This window comes from Canis lupus, chromosome 16, assembly GCF_011100685.1.
Source record: "Canis lupus familiaris isolate Mischka breed German Shepherd chromosome 16, alternate assembly UU_Cfam_GSD_1.0, whole genome shotgun sequence".
NCBI lineage: Eukaryota > Metazoa > Chordata > Mammalia > Carnivora > Canidae > Canis > Canis lupus.
Genome location: NC_049237.1, coordinates 54,503,786 through 54,525,591, shown reverse-complemented (window position 1 = coordinate 54,525,591; position 21,806 = coordinate 54,503,786). Strand labels below are relative to the sequence as shown.

General features: G+C 40.6%; 1 protein-coding gene across 5 annotated transcripts in view; it reads left to right on the top strand.

Moving 5' to 3' along the window:
* The first annotated feature begins 6,068 nt into the window (after positions 1-6,068).
* Positions 6,069-21,806, top strand: part of WDR17 (WD repeat domain 17) — a 102,650-nt gene continuing 86,912 nt past the window's right edge. For 4 of the 5 annotated variants that reach the window (XM_038560501.1, XM_038560502.1, XM_038560503.1 and 1 more), the window contains exon 1: positions 6,069-6,186. The gene's annotated coding sequence lies outside the window, so the exon portion shown is untranslated. The remainder of the gene's footprint in view (positions 6,187-21,806) is intronic. The other variant, XM_038560505.1, reaches the window with a different exon arrangement.

Here is a 21,806-nt window from a genome sequence, read left to right as displayed (position 1 = left end):
GTTGTCTCTCTAAAGCCAGTACAATCAGGCTTTAGCAGCCTCCTGAGGACACATGCCATGTGCTTTAGTACCATATATAAATTAAATTGAACCAAAAAATATTTATATAAATAGGTACATTTATATAAAAAGATATAAAGAGAACACAGAAAAAGTGCATCAGTCTGAAACTCGTTTGTGAGAGTGGATATACCGCCAAGGACAAGGCATTTCCAGTTGTGCAAAGAGCAATGAGTTACAGAAGAATGGAACTGAGAGAATATGGCTTTATAACCTAGGGTTGTGAACCCTTGAAAGGCCTTCAGAAAGTGAAATCCCATGCAAATTTTATGTGAATATACAAAAAAATCCCATTTTCCTGGAATAGCTCAACATTTCTGGGAGGTTGGTGAACCACAATTTTGAGAATTTTAATATTGAGGGAGTTAGCGTCATTTACAACTTTGATCAACATGTTTGAGAATTAAATATAATGAGTTGGCCTGAAACCATACGGCTTCTGGATCTCAAGACTGAAGCAGGTAAAAGCAGGTGAGAGTTGGCACTAGCTGAGACATAGAGCCTCAGGCGCTCGTATGAGTCTGCAGCAAGAGCCAGACTCATCACTTTGAAAATATGTGAAGTAAAGAGTTTATCAATCAAAATAAAAAATAAATAAAATTCAGTACCGAGGGACAATGGGAGAAAGTAGGAAAACAAACAATGATGAAGAAATGCTGGGTAGATTTGACAACTCTAATACACGTCAATTTGAAATTTTAGAGGAGGGAAATAGAATAAATATTGAAATGAATAATAATTGAGAATTCTTCACAACCGAAGATTTGGAGAGATAAACCAATAAGGAAAAGTTAAATAAGAAAAAATGACCAAAGGGAATGAACAATGTATAAACAGAAAAAGATGCTCCATGTTAACAAATTTCGGAAATACATATTTAAATCATAAGAAGATAGATGCCATTTTATATTTATTAGATTAAAAACACTGAGAATATGGCTTGGTGAGAATATGGAGCAAGAAAAACATATATATACCGCTGGTGATAGCATGAATGGAGAGGAATTTGGTAAGATCTATTATACTTGAAGGTGCACATGTAACATGACCCAGAAAACCCACTTTCTGGTCTGAGAAACTCACAGACAAGCCCACATACAAGGTGATTCCCTGCTCTTTGCAATATGGAAAAGTTCACACAACTTGAACACTCAGTAGGTAGATAAATAAATTGTGACAACGTATTTGGATACATTCTACCAAAATGAACAAATTATGACGACACACACCAATTTATATAAAATTAAAAATATAATGACAGGAATAAAACAAATTTAGAATATATATATAAATCTGCTGGATTAGTTATATCTAATTAGATGCAGCATAATCCAATGACAAGAGATTCATCTATATTTATTTATTCATGATAGACAGAGAGAGAGAGGCAGAGACACAGGCAGAGGAAGAAGCAGGCTCCATGCAGGGAGCCTGACGTGGGACTGGATCCCGGGACTCCAGGATCACACCCTGGGCCAAAGGCAGGCGCTAAACCACTGAGCCACCTGGGAATCCCCCTGTGTTAGTTTTTATTTTGTATTTATTTATTTATTTTTTATTTTTTAAATTTTTATTTATTTATGATAGTCACAGAGAGAGAGAGAGAAAGAGAGGCAGAGACATAGGCAGAGGGAGAAGCAGGCTCCATGCACCGGGAGCCCGAAATGGGATTCGATCCCGGTCTGCAGGTTCGCGCCCTGAGCCAAAGGCAGGCGCCAAACTGCTGCACCACCCAGGGTTCCCCCCTGTGTTAGTTTTTAAAGAAAAGATGACACAAATATATCAGAAGCCCACAATTTATTAAGTACAAATGTTTATTATAGTGTTCTCTGTATTTTCTTGTTTAAAAACTTTATAATTTTAAATTTTTTAAAGAATTTTTCAACCAATAGTATTCTAGAGACAAAATCTCAAATTTTAATGTGATTGTTGGTTAATTCATTTTAATCATTTTGGTATCTCATAAAGTCCAAAGAGTAATGTTAGATAGGCAATACATCTCATAATAACAGAAATGTTATTAAATATATGCATATGTAAATATATGTAATATATGTAATATACATGCACATTAATAGCAAAATATATGTAATATACATGCACATTAGTAGCAAAAGTATGGAAATATATTTTTTAAAAAGAATTTTAAGTTTTTATTTTTTTAATTTTTTTTAAATTTTTTTTTTTTTTTTTTTTGAATTTTAAGTTTTTAAAGTGTGTTTGTGGCTCAGCAACCCTGGGTGGCTCAGCAGTTGAGTGTCTGCCTTCAGCTCAGGTCATGATTCCGTGGTCCTGGGATGGAGTCCCGCATGGGGCTCCCCGCAGGGAGCCTGCTTCTTCCTTTACGTGTGTCTCTGCCTCTCTCTCTCTGTGTCTCTCATGAATAAATAAATAATCTTTAAACAAATAAAAGAAAAGGTGTGTTTGCATACAGTAAGCTTTTAAGTATTCAGTCCTTTGGGTAATTAATATACAATTTGATCAGCTTTTTTTGTCATGTTTGTTTCTGATCACTTACTGTTTTTATGTTAAAAATAGTGTGGGGGGCACCTGGGTGGGGCTACCTCTTGATTTCCCCTCAGGTCATGATCTCAGGTTTGCACATTGAGCCCCACATTGGGTTCCACATTCAGAGTGGAGTCTGCTTGAGATTCTCTCTGTCCCTTCCTCTACTCCCTCTCTCTCAGATAAATAAATAAATCTTTTTTAAAAAATAAAAATAATGTTAAAGGGCTTTTTATTAAAAGGTGAAGCTAAAGCCTTTGGGCTTAATTCTCCAAAAATTTAAGTGTAAAAAGTCCTTCCTGTTTTTTTTCTTTTTATTTAGACAATCCACTAAAAAGACACTTGACACATAAGACAGCATTGAACAACACTTTTTCAAAGCCACTGCTCTCGTAGATATGTCTTGAAGATGAATTGATCAGACTCATTTGATTCCCTTAATCACTCTGCTTAAATTTCATCCCAAAGAAGTCTGTGTACTCTCTAAGTGTTAAGAACTAATGATTGCCCTGAGACTGCCAGTCAGCCTGAGTGACTGACAATATTTTTCACTGTATGATGAAGGCATCACATTAAATACTTGTCGAATAAAGAATGAAAATCAGAGTAAAGAGATCTTTTCCTTAGGAATTAGGTTATATTGTTTCTCTGGGTTTTTGATCTAACTATATCTGTGATTGTTTAAATTTCCTTTGTAAAACTAATGAACGAAATCACAGAAAAGGGGGAAGTGTACTCAGCTGGGAATCAGGGTTCATGACATCAATTCTATTACCAATGTAGCTGTATGACTTTGACAAATGCTACAACTTCCAGGCCTTAGCACCTTGATCTTTATTTTTTATTTTTTTAAAGATTTTATTTATTTATTCATGAGAGACAGAGAGAAAGGCAGAGACACAAGCAGAGGGAGAAGCAGCTCCATGCAGGGAGCCCGACGTGGGACTCGATCCTGGGCCTTCAGGATCAGGCCCTGGGCCAAAGGCAGGTGCTAAACCGCTGAGCCACCCAGGGGTCTCTGCATCTTGGTCTTTAAATTGTGAATGCATAACCAGATAATTTCTAATGTTTCATCTGCTTTTCATGATTCTTGACTGGAGGGTTGGAGCAATTTTGAATAAATGAGACATAAAAGATTTTTCTATCCAACTAACGAGCTAAGCTAGACATTTCATCTTTGACAAGCCTTTCTCTTCTTGCATTTTATCGACTATTTAGCACTGTACCTAGCAAATATCAGTTATAAATGAAAATAATAGTCTATTCTCTCAGAAATGTTTCTGATAATTGTCCCTCTTCATTGTTCTTATTTTAATTGTTTAATTCAGGCCATTAGCATCTTTTCCATAAACTACTGCATTTCTGTCCTAATTCATCATGCTTTTCATTTCTCTGTACCCTTTTTACCTTCGACATCTCCAGCGTATCCTTTCTCATGCCATGGCTTTAGGAGTTAAAATCTAACATAAACAGGAAGTCCAATATCCTCCTCAATCTGGTTTTCTTATTTTTTCAGTTTAATCTTATTCTAATTTCCTTCTTCTGTCATATCTTTATTTTTTAGTTTTTAAATTATTTTTATTTATTCATGAGAGACACAGAGAGAGAGGTAGAGACATAGGCAGAGGGAGAAGCAGGCTCCTTGCAGGGACCCTGATGTGGGACTGGATCCCAGGACCCTGGGACACTCAACTGCTGAGCCACCCAGGTGTCCCCCTCATATCTTTAGATACCTACTCTCACCTCCTCCAAACAAAGCAAATGAGTCAAAGTCACTTAAATCAATCATGCATTTCCCCCTTTTTGTGGTTTTTGGCCACATATCTGTGCTCCAAATGTCTGCTCCCCTTCTCCATCAGGTTAAATCTGGTGAAATCTATTTATTTATGCTTCTGTTTAAATATTACTCTTTTTATTTATTTTTTTTATTTTTATTTTTTATTTTTTAATATTACTCTTTTTAAAAATATTTTATTTATTTGAGAGACAGAGCACAAGCAAGGAGCAGAGGGAGATGAAGAGGGAGAAGCAGACTCCCCGCTAAGCAGGGAACCTGATGTAGGACTTGATTCCAGAACCCTGAGATCAGGACCTGAGCTAAAGGCAGACACTTAACCCACTGTGTCCCCCAGGCACCCCTCAAACATCAGTCTTATGCAAGTTTTTCTGAATACTCTGGGAGAACATGTCTCTCCCCCTCACCTGGAATCCTCTCTTAGGACGTTTATAGAACCAGCTCTCAGAACCTACATTAAATTATACTTAGCTGTTGTCCTCTCTACTTTCTCTGGCGGATCATGTGCTAATTTATTTATCCATCCATCCACCATTTATCAGTTATTAAAGGTCTGCTATTCATTAAGTACTTTGTTAGAATGTAGGCCAGAGTTGGAAGAACCGATTCCAGTTTTTAAGCTAGTGTATTGTCTATGTGGAGCGGCAATTTTTAACTAAATTTTAATTTGAAAAATAGAATGCTAAGTGCTGTGCTCGGGTAGGGTCTGCAGAAAATACATTGGAAGAAAAGAGGAGAAAAATCTATGGCACAGGTGGGTAGGGATTATGTCCAGAGAATTTCCCTGTTGGGGGGATTAATTTATTAGTTTGTTAACTATCCAGAGTCTGACATATACTTAAAGCTGGATAAATGTTCTTAAACACACTTCGTTCCCAATATATGAAGGCTTGTTTTCTCCAGTGTGTTTGACAAGGGCTGTAGGTAGTGAAGATGTTTCAGAGATACGAGGAACTTAACGAATGACCGGACCCAGCATTTCCACTGAAACGGATTTCCACAAGGAAAATGTTAGTGTCGCACACATTTGCACATACAACGTTGGTTTTGCACACACTGAAGGCAGGTGTACTAACTAGCTATAACCCCACTAATAAAGACAAGTAATTGCATCCAAAGGGGTCTCCCGCCCAGCTCCCTGCGCCCACGCAGACGACAGTGAGGTGCAGGACAAACAGCACCCCGCCCTCCCTCCCGCTCCAGGTGCCGGCGGGTGCAGACCCGCGCAGCCTCCCGCTGCAGGAGGCTCCACGCCCTCGCCGGGCCGCTCGGGGAGACCGCGCCAGCTCCGGAGCGTGGGTTTGACTCATTTTCCTAGAAAGTGCAGACGCACTCGGCGGAGCAGCCGCGGTTCGGAGCTCGCCGGGGGCCCGCGGCTTCCCTCCACGCGCAGCCCGGCTGGAAACTCCGCCGCAGCCCCGCGCGGGGCGCGGTCCGGCAAGCGCGTCCTCCGCGCAGACTCCCGTTGCCGGGCAACCAGCCTCCCGCACTCCCCGTCGCCCGGGGTTACAGCCTCCGCCTCCCGCCGGGCGCTCCAATCAGGGACCAGCGTGTCTGTCACGTGGTCAGGGGGCGGGGCCTCGGGAGCCGGCGCTGGGGTCCAGCCGGGGGAGCATCCTCCCCGCCCCTCGGAACCCGCGGCCGTGCGGCCCCGCCCCCCCGCAGGCCCCGCCCCGCAGGCCCCGCCCCCCGCAGGCCCCGCCCCGCCCGGTCCCCGGAGCTCGCGGCTCGCCGCCGGGGAGCGTGCAGAGCGCGGGCTGAGCTCCTCCCGCCGCCTCCGCCGCGCCCGGGTCGCACCGTCGGCTGCAGCGCTCGGCCTCCTCCAGGTACGGGGCCCGCGGGGCGCAGGGGGCAGCGTGGCAGGTGCAGGCGTGGGAGCGGGCGTGGAACCGGCGTGTCACCCCCCCGCCCCCGCCCCCGCCCCCGGGGCTTTGCGCGCGACCTGCGGGGCGCGGGAGTCCCCGGAGTTGTAGGGTCGCGCACCTGCTCGTCAGCAGGCACAGCGAGCGAGTCTGAGCTGCCCCTGCAGCGCCTGCTGACCGTGATCCTCGTTTTGCAGAGACGCGTACTTCGGGTCTTTGAGGTCATTAAATATGCATAAGCCGGTCGCCTGGACCGTGCGCGCGGGCTCTGGGTGTAGGTGGCCCAGCCCAGCGTCAGCTCGGACCCGGGAGGCTCGCAGTGCGATGCAGTGCGTCCCAGACAAGAGGCAGTATCGAATGTCAGGGGCGTGCGGTGAATCCTAAAGATAAAATCTTTCCTGATTTAACCACCCACAACCCCCCCCACCCCCTGCAGTTTTGCATGCAAATATTCAAAGGAGCAAAATCTAAGCTGACCTTTTTTTATTTTCCTACATTAAATATAGGAATTTATATTCCTATATTGGAATGAAATGTGGTAACTCCGGGTACCAAAACTCCCTTGGTTTTTGTGACCTCTGCTGATTGATTAATTGGAGTGGTTAATAAGGGTTTGAAGGAAGAGATTGCATTTCTGGTTCTTCTCACTGAGTATTTCAGAAATACCCCCCAGAGAAACTCCTTTTTCCCTACCAATTTTTATAGCCAAAGTTACAAGTCCTTGTTGAATATTTTAAGTAGCCTCAGGTAAGGAAAAGGTTTTCCTTTAGGTTTCCTCTACGGAGTAAATTCTTTGGGGGAATTTCTGAATTTCTCTTTAGGTATCCGTGTCTCTTGCTCATAGAGGTGTCTCCAGGAATAGCCTCATCAACAGAGAGAATAATCTCCATGTGATTATCATACAACACAGCAGGTTTTGGATATTATCGCTGCCCTGCTTGAGGGGAGCTGAGGCTGGGCTTATGAGACTACAACCACTGGAAAAAGCACTTTTTTATGTCCTTTTGAGATGCTGTCTCACTGGTTTAAACGTGCAGGAAAATGGGCATAACTTATGTCTCACCTTTGTGAAGGCAAAATCTGAGACAGGTGGTCTGCTGGTCTCTACTCATCTATGATGTAAAATTAAAATAGCAATTTGTGAAAAATTGTCCGTTAACTCAAAATTTTGCAAGACATACATTAGTGGATTGTTTAGAGATTAATGTTCCAAATGCTGGTTTCCAATCCTTGCATGAAGAGTTCTTGGGAAGTCTTCTTACTTGAAATAAACCAGTGATCTATTTCAAAAAAGGGAGATCCTCCTTCTTAATTTTCTGAACAGCTCAAAATATAATAGGCACTATATTTACTTCTTATATGCAATATAAAGAATCATGTCTCTTAAGTGAGCTCCATAAACTTTATATTAAAATGGCTTATTGAATATTAGTTATATTGATCTGATTTTCTTCTGTGCTGATATTTATAGAAATATGTAAAGAACTGTATCTCTGGGGGAAAAATCAAATATATTTAACTCAAAAGTTTAAAAATTCTTCATTCGTTATTACTAAATATTGGTGTACTAAAATTTTTGGTTACTTCTTCATTACATAATAATTCCATTTATCACAAAGACACAAATTGATTTAGCTTAAGAAAAATAAAGCTCTTAAATTTTCTGCTCCCAGTAGAGGGACTTGAGAGCTGGAATGTTTTTGTTGTTTTCTGGAGCCTCTACCTGTAGCCTTCAGCTTGGGCATAGAGGAGCCAGTGGCAGTTTTTAAATCATTCAGAGACGATGAGGAACAGTTGTATTTTTGTTTTAGCCTGATAGATACTAGAAGTCCAACATAAATGATTAGGTTATCACGATCAATAAAATTTGTTTAAATTGTCTGGATTACCTAATTTTATTGCCTGAACTCTGTAATGAAGATTAAAATGAAATTCAAGCAATTTTGAAGGATTCAGATTTTCTTCCTATATTCCAGAATTTATTTGAAATCTGACATATGCCAGAAAGATAACAGTTTATCAGTTTACCAAATAACCAGTTTACTCAGCCATTCATGGTAATGATGTATATACAAGCATTATTAGTACTTTATGCTGTTGACAAATTATCTTCTTTTATATTTTGTATATCTATTAGCAGATTGAAATATTTAGAGTGAAGTTATACAGCTTTTAGTGTGTTTTCTGGAACAGACTGTTTTATTCAGAGTATTTTAATCCCTAAGAATCATATTAGGAATTTAGGAGGGATTTCTTTATTAACTCTGATGCCTTCTTTTCTTTTGTATCAGAAATATATTAAACTAAGAATTTGTTGGCACTTTTCAACATCCACGACTTGCTGTGTTCTATGATAATCACATGCAGATTATTCTCTCACTGTTGATGAGGCTATTCCTGGAGATTTGTGAGCAAGAAATAAGATACGGATGCCTGAAGAGAATTTTAGAAATTCCCCAAAGAATTTACTCTATAGAGGAACAAAAACCTAAAGGAAAATCTTTTTTTTTTATCTGAGGCTACTTAAAATGCTCAAGAAGAATATGTAACTTTGGTTACAGATATTGGCAGGGAAATATTATGAAATGACCAGCTTCGACCTGTGCCTTTGTATATTAAAAGAAAATATCTCCTCATGATTAATTAGAAAGATTTTAAAAGTTGTAATGGCAAAAACATGAGCTGTCAGTAGGAGAAAGGGTTCAGGTCGTTTTTACCTGATTTCCATGACTAGGAAAAAATAGATATATACCTGAAGAGAAATTCAAACATTTGAAATAGGCTAGACTTTGTAGAAAAGGCAGCAGGCAGTTGAAGCCATAGGTGGCACTAGTCATGCAGATGTCGCATTATCAGCTACTTGAGTGAGATAATTTAAAAAACAGTAATGATAAAAGGCTTGTTTTTTAATTACTTTACATGTATGTCCGAAGTGAGATTTTTCTAGCCTCATTACCTCTTAAAACTCTGGAATTCTGCATTTAAATTACATATATATTAATAATAGTAATATAAATCTTCCACAGTAAGATCTTATGGCACATAATTTATCACTGTTATTTGCTAAAATAGGGACAATTGATAATTGTCAGGTTCAGGAAAATATGAAAAGAGTTAAGAAATAATTTTTCATGCTTTGATGAGGATGTTAGAACATTCAATACCTGGATTATAGATTTGAATGCTCAGCCCTTGAGAACTCACAATAGAGGAGTTCAGTTCCTTATTCTTTGGTTCATCATTTCTTCCAGTTTGTTGACACATTAGGTTGTGAGCATGTATCAGTATCCCAGGCAGCCTCATTTACGATTATATATAATGAGTTCAATTTCTTATCTCACACACAAAAAAACTTAATTTCAAATTGGAATGTAGAAGATAATTCTCATGACACAGAGCACTTCGTTTGATGTGCTGTAGGAAATCTTGAGTTTCCGGTATAAAATAGCTCCACGTGGAGTCTTGAAAATTAAACAGTTGGTTAATATGAAACGGGTCATATTTAATTAAATGTGGTCCTTTAAGATAAAACCTTATGAATGAGTTTTCATGAAGAGTTAACATTTTATTTATTTTATATATTTTTTAAGATTTTATTTATTTATTCATGAGAGACACACAGAGAGATAGAGAGGCAGAGATACAGGCAGAGGGAGAAGCAGGCTCCATGCGGGGAGCCGGATGTGAGACTCGATCCTGGGACTCCAGGATCACGCCCTGGGCTGAAGGCAGCACTAAACCACCGAGCCACCTGGGCTGCCCCATTTTATTTTTAAGGTAAACATGATAACAAGTCTGAAAGAATCATTTCAGAATGTCAGCTAGAAGGATCTGTAGAGACCAGTTAATCTAACTGCATTATTTTGTAGATGAGGTCACTAGACACATAATGATATGTTGCTCAAGCTGAGTCTGTGGGAAAGCTGATAGAGAACTTGGGGCTCTGATACTCAGCATTGTCCTGCTCCCTAAAGAAGTACAAAATATTCACCAGCATCATTTATTTTTTTCTTTCTCCCTTTCTTATCTCTTCTTTTCCTTTCCTTTCTTTCCTCCCTCCCTGACTCCCTGACTCCTTGGATTGATTGATTTTAGAGATAGAGAAAGGGAGAAAGAGCCCATGAGCAGGGGGAGAGGGAGAGGGAAAGGGAGAGAGACTCTTAAGCAGACTCCTTGTTGAGCAAGGAGCCCTCTGTGAGGCTCGATCCCACAGTGCCGAGGTCACGACCTGAGTCAAACCAAGAGTTGGCCACTCAATCCACTGCACCACCCAGGCACCCCATCATTTTCTCCTTCATTACATTTATTTATTTTATTTTATTTAAAAAAAATTAAGATTTTATTTATTTATTCATGACAGACACAGAAAGAGAGAGAGGCAGAGACACAGGCAGAGGGAGAAGCAGGCCCCATGCAGGGAGCTGGACGTGGGATTCGATCCCGGGTCTCCAGGATCAGGCCCTGGGCAGAAGGCGGAGCCAAACCGCTGGGCCATCAGGGCTGCCCCATTACATTTTTTTAAATGGCTAATTCAACACTTTGAGTAGTTAGGAATTAGATCACTTCTGTATTCTATATTAAAATAATTGTCATACAAAGTGAACGAACATTGTACATGTGTTTGGTTTCATCATATAGAAAGTTGACTTAAAATGTTGGTTAAAAAGTACTTTCTCAAAATTTGTGCAATTTTTAGAATTTTTACTCATCAATACGAGTTAAATTGCGCTTCAGTCTTATGTGATTTTCCTGGGGATCCAGTTATCTTAGAAATTCTTTATTCTCATGCATCTCAGTGGTACATACTTAAGTGTATGTAGCCATCGCGTCTGCAGTTCAATATTAAGAATACTGGGAATAAAAAAACTTTCGGAAGCTGCATCTGAAGCCTGGATAATGGTTATCATTAGGTATCAATTTTGAAGTTGGATGTTTATTTTCTCGACTTTGTGCCACTTTGGTACCAGATGTCATGAAGAGCAGTGTTACTCAAAGTGTATCTTAGACCAGCAGCATCAGCTCTCCTATGAGCTTGTTAGAAATGCAAATTCTCCGGCTACACCCCTAGCCAATCAGAATCTCTAAGGAAGGGGACAGTATCTGTTTTAATAAGCCTCAAATGATTTTTTTTAATCTTTATTTTTTTTTTAAAGATTTTATTTATTTGACAGAGAGGGAGAACGTGAAAGCAGGGGGAGGGGCAGAAGCAGACTCCCCTCTGAGCAGGGAGCCTGATGTGGGACTTGATCTCAGGACCCTGGGATCATGACCTGAGCCGAAGGCAGACGCTTAACCAACTGAGCCACCCAGGCGCCTGCCTCAAGTGATTCTTAAACAAGATAGAGTTTGGGAAGTACTGATAAAAGGTGCATTAAAAGGTGCATTATGGACCGTGTCCTCTCAGGAGCTGGTAATGGCCATGTGTAATTCCACTTTTGAAACTTTACCTGGGAGTACCATGAACTGCTGAATAAACTAATTAATTTCTGAAAATATAATAGTGGGTACATTTCATAAACATCTGATAGTAGCTTTTTGGACCTAATGTGTCATCTTCATTATTAATTACGTTAATTCATCTTTAAGGGAATTTATGTTGGCTAAGGGCATAATTTTTGACAGATGGGCTATCAAATAGGTAACCCCCTACCTGATCTGCACCAGTGCTGGCTTAGACATGCAACCCATTCCCTTCCCAAACTTTAGGATTAATCTCTTAATCTCAGGTCCTTAGTGTATGGATGCATACATTGAAGACATTTTTGGATTTAGGGACTTTATGTAGGCTACTTCTTTTCATTTTAAAGCTTTCAAGCTTTAAAACTTTTGGATTGCCTTTGCTCGTTTTTCTAAATTGACTTACCAAAATAATTTTTAATACCCCTTGCCGGGAATAAAAAAATGCCAGCTCCAGTAATAGCTTCTGCCAAATGGGAATCCTGATTTTTACAGACGCACCGTACCTTAAGAATCATAAAAAATCCAGGCCACAAAATAGACTAATTAGAAGGGGGTGGAGGTCCTCAGGTTTACAAAATGATTCATGGCCTGGCTTCTTGAGTCTTCATTCAGGAGGAATGATCCTATTTATAAAAATAAGGCTATGTATTTTAGCCATATCCTAACACAGAAATAATCCCATATCTTTTTATGACAAATACTTATTTATATTAAAATGTCTCCGTCAGTGGAATATTTACCTTTAACTTACTGGTTTATGGGTGAGAATATATGATTTCACCCCTCCTCTACTTTTCTTTGGCCGGCTCAGAATGGTCATACTGAAGCTTTATAAATGATCCTATTGTTCAAGAAAAGGAGATTACTTCTTTGATCAAATAAAAAATTATTGACACATTGCAGCTCAAGAGATTCTGTAATCCTCCAAACACCTAGAGAAATCTAATTCCATCATTCAAATCCATATGATTTTCATTTTGGTGGTTAAAGTGTAGGAAAGTGTAAAAATAAATGTACAGATGGATGACGGAGTAAGTGTGTAGGTGGATGACGAAATAACTCCATTCACTTCGCCGCATCTTTAAATCAGTGTATTGGTCTTACTTATAACTCGTGTGTTTTACTGATCAAACTGGATTTTGTACTGGCGTAAATGGTTATTTTGTGAGTCCAAACTAGAACTACCATAATGACCTTAGTCTTTTCTATTTGCTGCCTAATCCAGGATTTTAACGTAGGTTAATACCGTGTGTTTTTTGTGACCTATTTTACCATGTAAGCTTTTAAGAACAGGATTCGACATATGTTGGGCTTGCTTAGATAAACTGCCCGGCCAAGCTCACGAAAGGTAAATTTAGGAATGGTAGAAATTTAAACGTCGAATGTTGGTCAGTACAAGATTCCAGAGTCAGTTTTTCGGCTAAATTATCTTTACTGTCGGTAAACTAAGTAAGTCGTTCTCCACCTTTACATATGAGTCACCTGGGAGTAATGTTAAAAGGCAAGTCTCCACAAAACAAATGAACATCAGGGAAGGGGAGAAAAAAAGAGAAGGAGGCAAACCATAAGAGATGCCTAACTATAGAAAACAAACGGTTCCTGGAGAGAGGTGGATGAGGGATGAGCTAAATGAGTGATGGACATTACGGAGGGCACTTGTGACGAGCACTGGGTGTTGTAGGTAAGTGATGGATCACTGACTTCTCCTGAAACCAAGGTTACACTACATGTTAGCTAACTAGAATTTAAATAACAACTTCAAAAAAAAAAAAAAAAAAAGAAAAGCAGATTTCCAGGCTCTACCGTAAGATTCTGACCCACTAGCTTTGGGGTGTGATCCAGTAACCTGCAAGTTTGCCAGCTAATTCTGATGCAAGAAACTTGAGACCCACACTTTGAGATACCTTGATTTAAAGATCTTTTAAAATTTCATTCATCCTTGATAATCCTTGGCTCCGCCTGTCAGTGAGAATAGTGGTCATTTAGAATTACGGATACTAGACAGAGGAGAGGAGCTCAAGTTAGCGAGCCAATGGCTGATTTAAAAAAAAAACAAACCGTTTTTTGGCAGTTTCCAAATATTTTCTAATGAGCACATATTGATTATATATATTGATTATATAATTACAACAATTTTTTTGCATAGCTTTGAGCATATATATGTTCAATTTTTTTTTATGTTCAAATTTTAAACACTGATTTTCAGCAAGAAGTTTTTAGGGTTTTTTTTTTTTTTTTTTCTCTCTCTTAAAATAATCAGTACAGTTCCATTAAGAAAATTTGCAAAATTCCAGAGCCTATGAAAGGTGAGTTAAACAAAACTACCTTGAATCTCCACACCCTGATATGTCGCTGATGTTTGAATACATCTTGATATCCTTTTATTGACATTTCTTACTATTTTCAAGCCAGCCAGGAAAATTCAGTATCTACCTTTGTTCAGCATGCTTTCCCACCAGACGCCAGATGCCCGTGTATTTAGCCCTTCTCATCTCCTTCAGGTCTTTGCTTAGCATCACCTCAGTGTCACCCATGCCATCTTTTAAAAAAACTGCCATGCCAGCTCTAGCTTCAGAACTCCTTATTCTCTTTTCCTACATTATCTTCTCCTACACCAATTCTCTTCTAATATACCTCACTTACCTGCTTGCTTTTAGCTCATTTTCTCATTCCTTCCCATAAGAATAAAACCTGTGGAAGGGCAGGATTTTTATCTGTTTTGTAGAGTGTTTTGTCATGAGCGCCTGACCAGCAGATAGTTGGTGCTTAATAACTATTTGTTGAATGAATGAAATTGAGAAATGATTAAAGTTTTAGAAAATTTAAATAAATCAAAAGAATAATAAATTTCCAACTATTAAATAGCCAACTGTTTACCTTATGGTATATATTCTTTTAGTTTTTATTTTTTTAAGGATTTTATTTATTGATTTATTAGAGACAGAGAGAGGCAGAGACACAGGCAGAGGGAGAAGCAGGCTCCCTCCAGGGAGCCTGATATGGGACTTGATCCTGGGACTCCAGAATCATGCCCTGGGCTGAAGGCAGATGCCCAACCACTGAGCCACCCAGGTGTCCCTCTTTTAGTCCTTAAAATATATGTATGTATCTGTGTGTATATATTTATACATAAATATAAATTACATATGGATTTTTAGATATAGGTGCACAATTATACCTTTTAACTGTAGAGACCTTTTTAAAATCATTGATTCATTATCACTTTTTGCATAGTAAGATGTTATGTATATGTTTATATATTTTTGTCTGATTTTTTTCTTTTGATCTTGTTTATGGTGTATTTTAACATAAAAGTTTAACATTTTATATTTGTTTCATGATTTTTTTTTCATGATGATGATTTTTAAATTATAAAAGTACTTTGAGTCAATTTCTCCCTAAATATCAAGAAACAGATTGTGTCTGTTGATTTCCTTTGTGAAATAAGAAATTTTAGATTTTAGTATACTTTTGTTTTCTTCATTTCCTAAATTTTAGTACTTAGGAAAACAGATTTTTATAACTTACTTTTATATTATTGGTCTTCTCTTTCAACAATTACTCTTAATACATAGATTTTATAGCCATGTAACTTAGGTATTCAGATTTCTTTGCTTAATATAGTTTCAAATTAGACGAACTTCTACATTTAAGTTGTCTTGGTTCATTTTTTTCAAAAGCCTGTAATTTTTAGCCACATAATTTTAAAAGGAATATTATGTGGGTAAATTGCTTTCTAAATCCTTGTGTTTATGACAATCTCTTTCTGTTTGTTTATTTTCCCTTCACACATGAATTGTATTTTGGCCAATTATAGAATAGTGAGGTCATACTAGTTAAATTTAACATGGTTATTGTACCACTGATATGTGGAGTTCAGTGAAGTGGTGAGCTATGATGTCAGTCTGAATTCTCTGCATTTGTACATAACATTTAAAAAAATTCTACTTAGATGCTCATAGGATTGTAAAAAAAACTAAATTATCTCCTGAGTTTGCCTTAATATATCTAAGAATGGATCTTTTTGAAAAATAACATTTTACTTGAAACAAGAACACGGCTTTCAGGGCCCTAATCAGCGTCTTTCTATTCAGGATCTTTTTCAATTCAAGTCATGTTGTTTTGGCTACTCTTGGGTTGTTGTTTTTATTTCTATTACTTATGCCTTAGTCTTCTCTAACCATGTTTATAATATGTAGTTTGGGGGGCATCTGGGTGGCTCAGAGATTGAGCATCTACCTTTGGCTCAGGGCGTGATCCTGGGGTCCTGGGATCGAATCTTGCATCAGCCTCCTGCAGGGAGCCTGCTTTTCCCTCTGCTTGTGTCTCTGCCTCTCTTTCTGTGTCTCTTATGAATAAATAAATAAAATCTTTAAAAAATACGCAGTTTGGTTTTCATCCCCCGTACACTGGTATATTTAATTTTCTAATTTAAAAAAAAAAAAAAAAACTTTTCTGTTTTCCCACAATGTTTTTTTGAGCTTTTTAAAACTTGTTCTCTGAAATCACTAATACAATTTTTTGTTTTGTTTTTTGCAGTTTGAATTCTGCCTTTTATTGCTCTTTGATGTGGATCCTTCTTCTGCTCTTGCCTTTTATTTTCTTCAAGATCATTGTTTTGACTATCTCATCCCACAGCCTTTTTATCTTCGTTGATACTGTCCTCATTCTTACTCTCGAATGAGAGGATGCCCATACAGGATAACCAGCAGACAATATGCAGATGGCTGGGGGCCCAGACTCTATCTTCTTGGACCATGGATCAATTATATCACTATTTGATCGATATAAAATCTCAACATAGATAGAAAATTACGTCAAGATCCTGACCTAATTGCCATCATCTAGCATGCTTTTCATTACCTACTGTGGTTCTTTTGTCCCAAGATGAAATTTTCTCCTCTCTATTCTGATTAAATGGATGGAGAAAATATGTAAAAAAAAAAACAAAAACATTTTTGCTTTTTCCTTCCATATGAGAGTTCTGTTTCCTAGAGTACAGTGTTACTCTCTGATCTCCCATTTGTGTCCTATTTCTTTTCTAGTCGCTGGGGTTTTTTGGTAGTTGCTGAGTACAAATGGCTAGAGAGGTCATGGATTGAGTGGAGAGGGCAGGGAAGAGGGGCATGATGGAAATGAGAAAGGCAGCACTGCGGCTCCCATGACCTAGTGCAGTTTTTCTGATTGACATGGATCTTATTTTTCTAAATGGGGGTCAGCTAGTGAGGCAGTGATAATGTAAATTTATACATACTTCTTGGGAGAAAGGCTTTTTAAGTTTCTAGCAGTATCGTGGATGGTCCACTAGGACACAGTTACCTATGATAATTAAAGAATAGTAATTATTATCATATAATAATAATTAAAGAACCTTTGTATTTGGTGGGAATTCCTCATAGGAATGATGATCTTGTTTTGAGTGCTTGCTATGAAGGTTTTTAGGTGTGTGTGCATTTTCTGTGATCTTATAAGAGCCAGTTAGGATTCTTTTGTTTCCAGCGACAGAAAATATCATGTATTTTACTATTCGTATAACCAAAAAGTCTAACGTTAGTTAGAATGCATGTGTCATAGCTAACCAAAGTACTCAATTATTATCCTTGTGACTCAGCGCCTCTCTACTGTGCTGGCTTTTCTCAAACTCTAGGTAATAGCACCCAGCAATTCTTCATATCTTCTCCTGACAGCAAGATGGTTACATTAGCTCTGATTTCAGATTGACCATGGCTTAAATTGACAGAAGGTAGAGCCTCTTTTTCCAGTACTTCTTGTAAAAGTCCAAAGTTTCATGCTTAGACACATTTAAGCTCTTTTCCCATCATTGAACCATCAGTGCAGCCAGGGGTGGGATTGGCATAAATCTGAATCACAGGCTCTAGTTCCTCCAACTGGTCTTCCAGTTAAACCTGCACCCAAGTCGGGGTGGGGGGGTGTCAACAAACAAAACTGTAGACCGACTTCTGAAAGAGAGGAAGATGATGAGGAGGTGAACAACAGATGAACATCTGCTGTGTTTAAGTGGGAAGTTGTGAGAGACTCTGAGAGGAGCCACTGGAAATGCTGGAACACCTCTCAGGCCTCTGACACTGGAGCCTGCGGCACACTGAGCCTGTGAACGAGAAAGGACTTCGAGCCTTGAGACGTGGGGTTGGATACTCCTCAGTTGGTATATGAATGTATAACAAGGGTTTTTTTTTTTAAGGTTTTATTTATTTATTTGAGAGAGACAATGAGAGAGAACAGGTGGGGGGGGGCAGAGGGAGAAGCAGAGTCCCCTCTGAGCAGGGGGGCCCCATGTGGGGCCAGTCCCAGGACCTTGGGATCATGACCTGAGCCGAAGGTGGACACTTGACCCCTTAACCGACCGAGCCAGCCAGCACCCCTGAAAGTATAACAAGTTAATGAAGCTTATATTTGGCTGCTTACCTCTCTAGCTTTGCCCACATTTTCATCATTATGGCTTTTGTAATACGTAAGTAAGGAAATGCAAACTAATTAAGAGATGTGTCAGTGCAGGAAAGCTAGGACCAAAAAAAAAAAATAGTAAATAAAAATAAAATAAAATAAAATAAATAATAAAATAAAATAATAAAATAAAATAAAATAAAATAAAATAAAAAATAAAATAAAATAAAATAAAATAAAATAAAATAGCTAGCACCCAGTGCTGAATTATCAGCCATGCAGATACTCCCTGTGCCTGTCTGTGGCTGGTTTCCAGTCTCCGGCTCCTGATCCATGATTCCCCGTGGCTCTGCGGCACAGCCGCCTGGACGTCCTGCTCCCGCTGCACGGTGGTCAGCGCATCTCCGCGGCCCTCCCCTGGGCCTGCCTGGCCTCCCGCCCCGGGGATGCTGCAGGGGAGTCTGCGGGCGGCTGGGAAGCGGTGGTCTTCCCCGAGCCCTCCCTGGCGCTCACCCCCCAGGTCAGTAGTCCATTCGTCACCCACTTCTTCATGTTTTGCTGCGCTGTCGCCCGCGAGTCCTCGCAGGAGTGGCAGGGTATTTGAAAGTCACCGCATCTGTTCCCGTCATCACCGTGCTGAAACGGCTGCAGACTCCCCGTCCCGTGGAAACTAAAATCCACAATCCCTAGCGTGGTCTACACCACCTTCCACCGAGCTCTCTTTCGCCTTCTTGTCTGGCAGACAAGTCACTCTCTTCCTCACGTACCCTCATACCTGACGCAGAGAAAAATAACTTTTGCCTGCACGTTCACAGCTCGCTCGCTCGCTCGCTCCGGACCGCCTTCCCGAGCCCTTAAAGCAGATTGGGGCACCTCTGTCCCTCTGCTCCTCTCAGGCCTTGCTCCTCTCCGCCGAGCAGCTACTGCAAGCGTCTCCTAAATGCATTTGTGTCTGTCAGCAATGAGGCGGAATGTAAGTAGCAGAAAACCAGTGACTTCAAGAGACGCCTCAAAACTACAGAAGAGGGACGCCTGGGGGGCTCAGTGGTGGAGCGTCTGCCTCCGGCTCAGGGCGTGATCCTGGAGACCCGGGATCGAGTCCCGTATCAGGCTCCCTGCATGGAGCCTGCTTCTCCCTCTGCCTGGGTCTCTGCCTCTCTCCCTCTCTCTCTGTTTCTCATGAATAAATAAATAAAATTAAAAAAAAAAAAAAAAAAAAACGACAGAAGCAGCGGCTGGAGACAGGGCACCGTGATGTTAGATGTGCAGCATTGCGGCCGCTCTCCGGGCCCTGGTCCCGTGGAGGGAGGCTCACGCTTCGGCAAGTGTCACATCCAGGTCGGAAGCAGGAGGGGACAGGCCCTCCCCGGTTCTGCGCAGGTCCCATGGCTGACTGTCAGTGCCAAGCCCACGCTGAGTGCGGGGACCGCCCCAGGAGGGTGATGGTAGGCCCCTGGCTTAGTCCAGCATCGTTCACCCCCCGGGGACCGGAGGGGTCCCATCCTCCCCGAGCGGACCATGACCCCCCTACCCCACCCCACCCCGTCCACGGACCCCCGGGGCTGCAGGTAGACGGGAATGTCACGGCTCAGATGACAGCGGCCGGCCGGGCCAGGCGCCCCCAGCGCTGGGAGCCGCGTGACATAGGCCTTCTGTCCCCTTTTGTGTCCTGTTCATCTTGCGTCCTTCACAGTCAGCCGTGGTGCCCGGCGGGGATGCGCACCCACAGATACTTGCTGCAACGGGTGGGACCATCCGACACGGCAGAGACACACGGATAAAGATGCTCTTCACCGGGTAGGAGGCGGCTGCACGGACAGCACATGCGGTGACAACGGGTCACACTGATCCTGCTTCTTGTGTTAGGGCGACAGTAAGCACCGAGCCTCGTAGCAGCGTGTGCCTGCGCTGATGAGAGCAGGGCAGCTGATTATATGTAAAGGCAGAGGACTAAGAAGGTTCTAACTGGGGATCCCTGGGTGGCTCAGAGGTTTAGCGCCCGCCTTCAGCCCAGGGCGTGACCCTGGAGTCCCGGGATCGAGTCCCACGTCGGGCTCCCGGCATGGAGCCTGCTTCTCCCTCCTCCTGTGTCTCTGCCTCTCTCCCTCTCTCTATCATAAATAAATAAATAAATAAATAAATAAATAAATAAATAAATAAATAAATAAATAAATAAATAAATAAACTTAAAAAAAGGAAAAAGAAGGTTCTAACTAATGGACATTATCGACTGCTTCTGCTTTCTAAAATACAACTTTGGAAATGTCGTGATCTAAGAGCCCACCTGAGACTTGGTTGAATGCAATAAAGAAATGCAAAATAATAGCGGCTTAAACAAAGTGCACGTCCACTTCTCTCTCCCGTGAAAAAGAAAAAAAGGCTGGAAGTGTGAAGTCCAAGAGGTTTTCAGAGGTCTGGCTCCTTCCAGTTCACTGTTGTGCCAATTCCCTGAGTGCAGCCCCGGCCTGATGGTCCACGATGTCCACGGAGGCCTCAGCCCTCCTCCCCTGGGGACGAGTGACAGGGGAGCCATGCGCTGAAAGTGGCACGCCGCTGCTCTTGGTGTAGGCAATACACCCGAGTGCTTTTTACTGGCAAAAATGTGGGCAAATAGTTTGATAATACACTCATTCTAGTTCTAAAATTCTCTAATGCTGATTCATCTGCATTTTATGAAATGTTTTCCATAGAATATTTGAATTTCATTATGTATTCTAGATCGTATGAGGAATGCCTGGGGGGCTCAGTGGTGGAGCATCTGCCTTCAGCTCAGGGCGTGATCCTGGGGTCCTGGGATCGAGTCCCGCCTCGGGCTCCCTGCATGGGACTGCTTCTCCCTCTGCCTGTGTCTCTGCCTCTCTCTGTGTCTCTCATGAATTTTGTTTTTTTAAAAAAACTTTATTCTAGGTGTTATGAAAAAAAAAAACGAAGGCAAAGAGGACATTTATACCAAAAAATGTATTCCTATCTAATAATACAGATATTATAAACACTTTATTATACTTTCTGCTGTGTCCACTTTCATAAAAAGAATTGCTTTTGTGAAAAAGTAAAATGTTTGTCTTTGAATTTTGAGAGACTACATTTATGTATCTTAGAAATACAGTATGTATAAGAAATTGTTCAAAGTAGATATTCTTAGAAAATAAATTATTATTTTTTAAAGATTTTATTTATTAGAGAGAGAGACACACAGAGGGAGAAGCAGGCTCCATGCAGGGAGCCTGACGTGGGACTCGATCCCTGGTCTCCAGGATCACGCCCTGGGCTGAAGGCGGCGCTAAACCGCTAAGCCACCGGGGTTGCCCGAAAATCAAATTATTAAATAACAGTTAACTTGGGATTCCATTATATGATTTAAAATCGAAAATATTTGATTTATGATATACCATAGCATGTGCTGGACATTTTAGGCTTCTTAAATTACTTTCGTGCAAGTCATTTTTAATTTTTAGACTAGATGAATTTAGAGATTCCAGTTAGGAACTTTGGTCAAACTTTCAGGATGTGAGAATTCATGATAAAAAACTTACTGGCTGTGATAACCATGATCCAAAGAAACCTGTCATCGAGATGCAATTCTCTGAATTTCTTTTAAGATTCTAGATTTTTTTTTTTTTAAGGATAAACAGGATGTTATCAGCATTCACAACCTCCACCAAGGATAACCACTGTCCTGACCTCTTGCAGGATAGATAAATATGGTCTCTTTTTGTGCC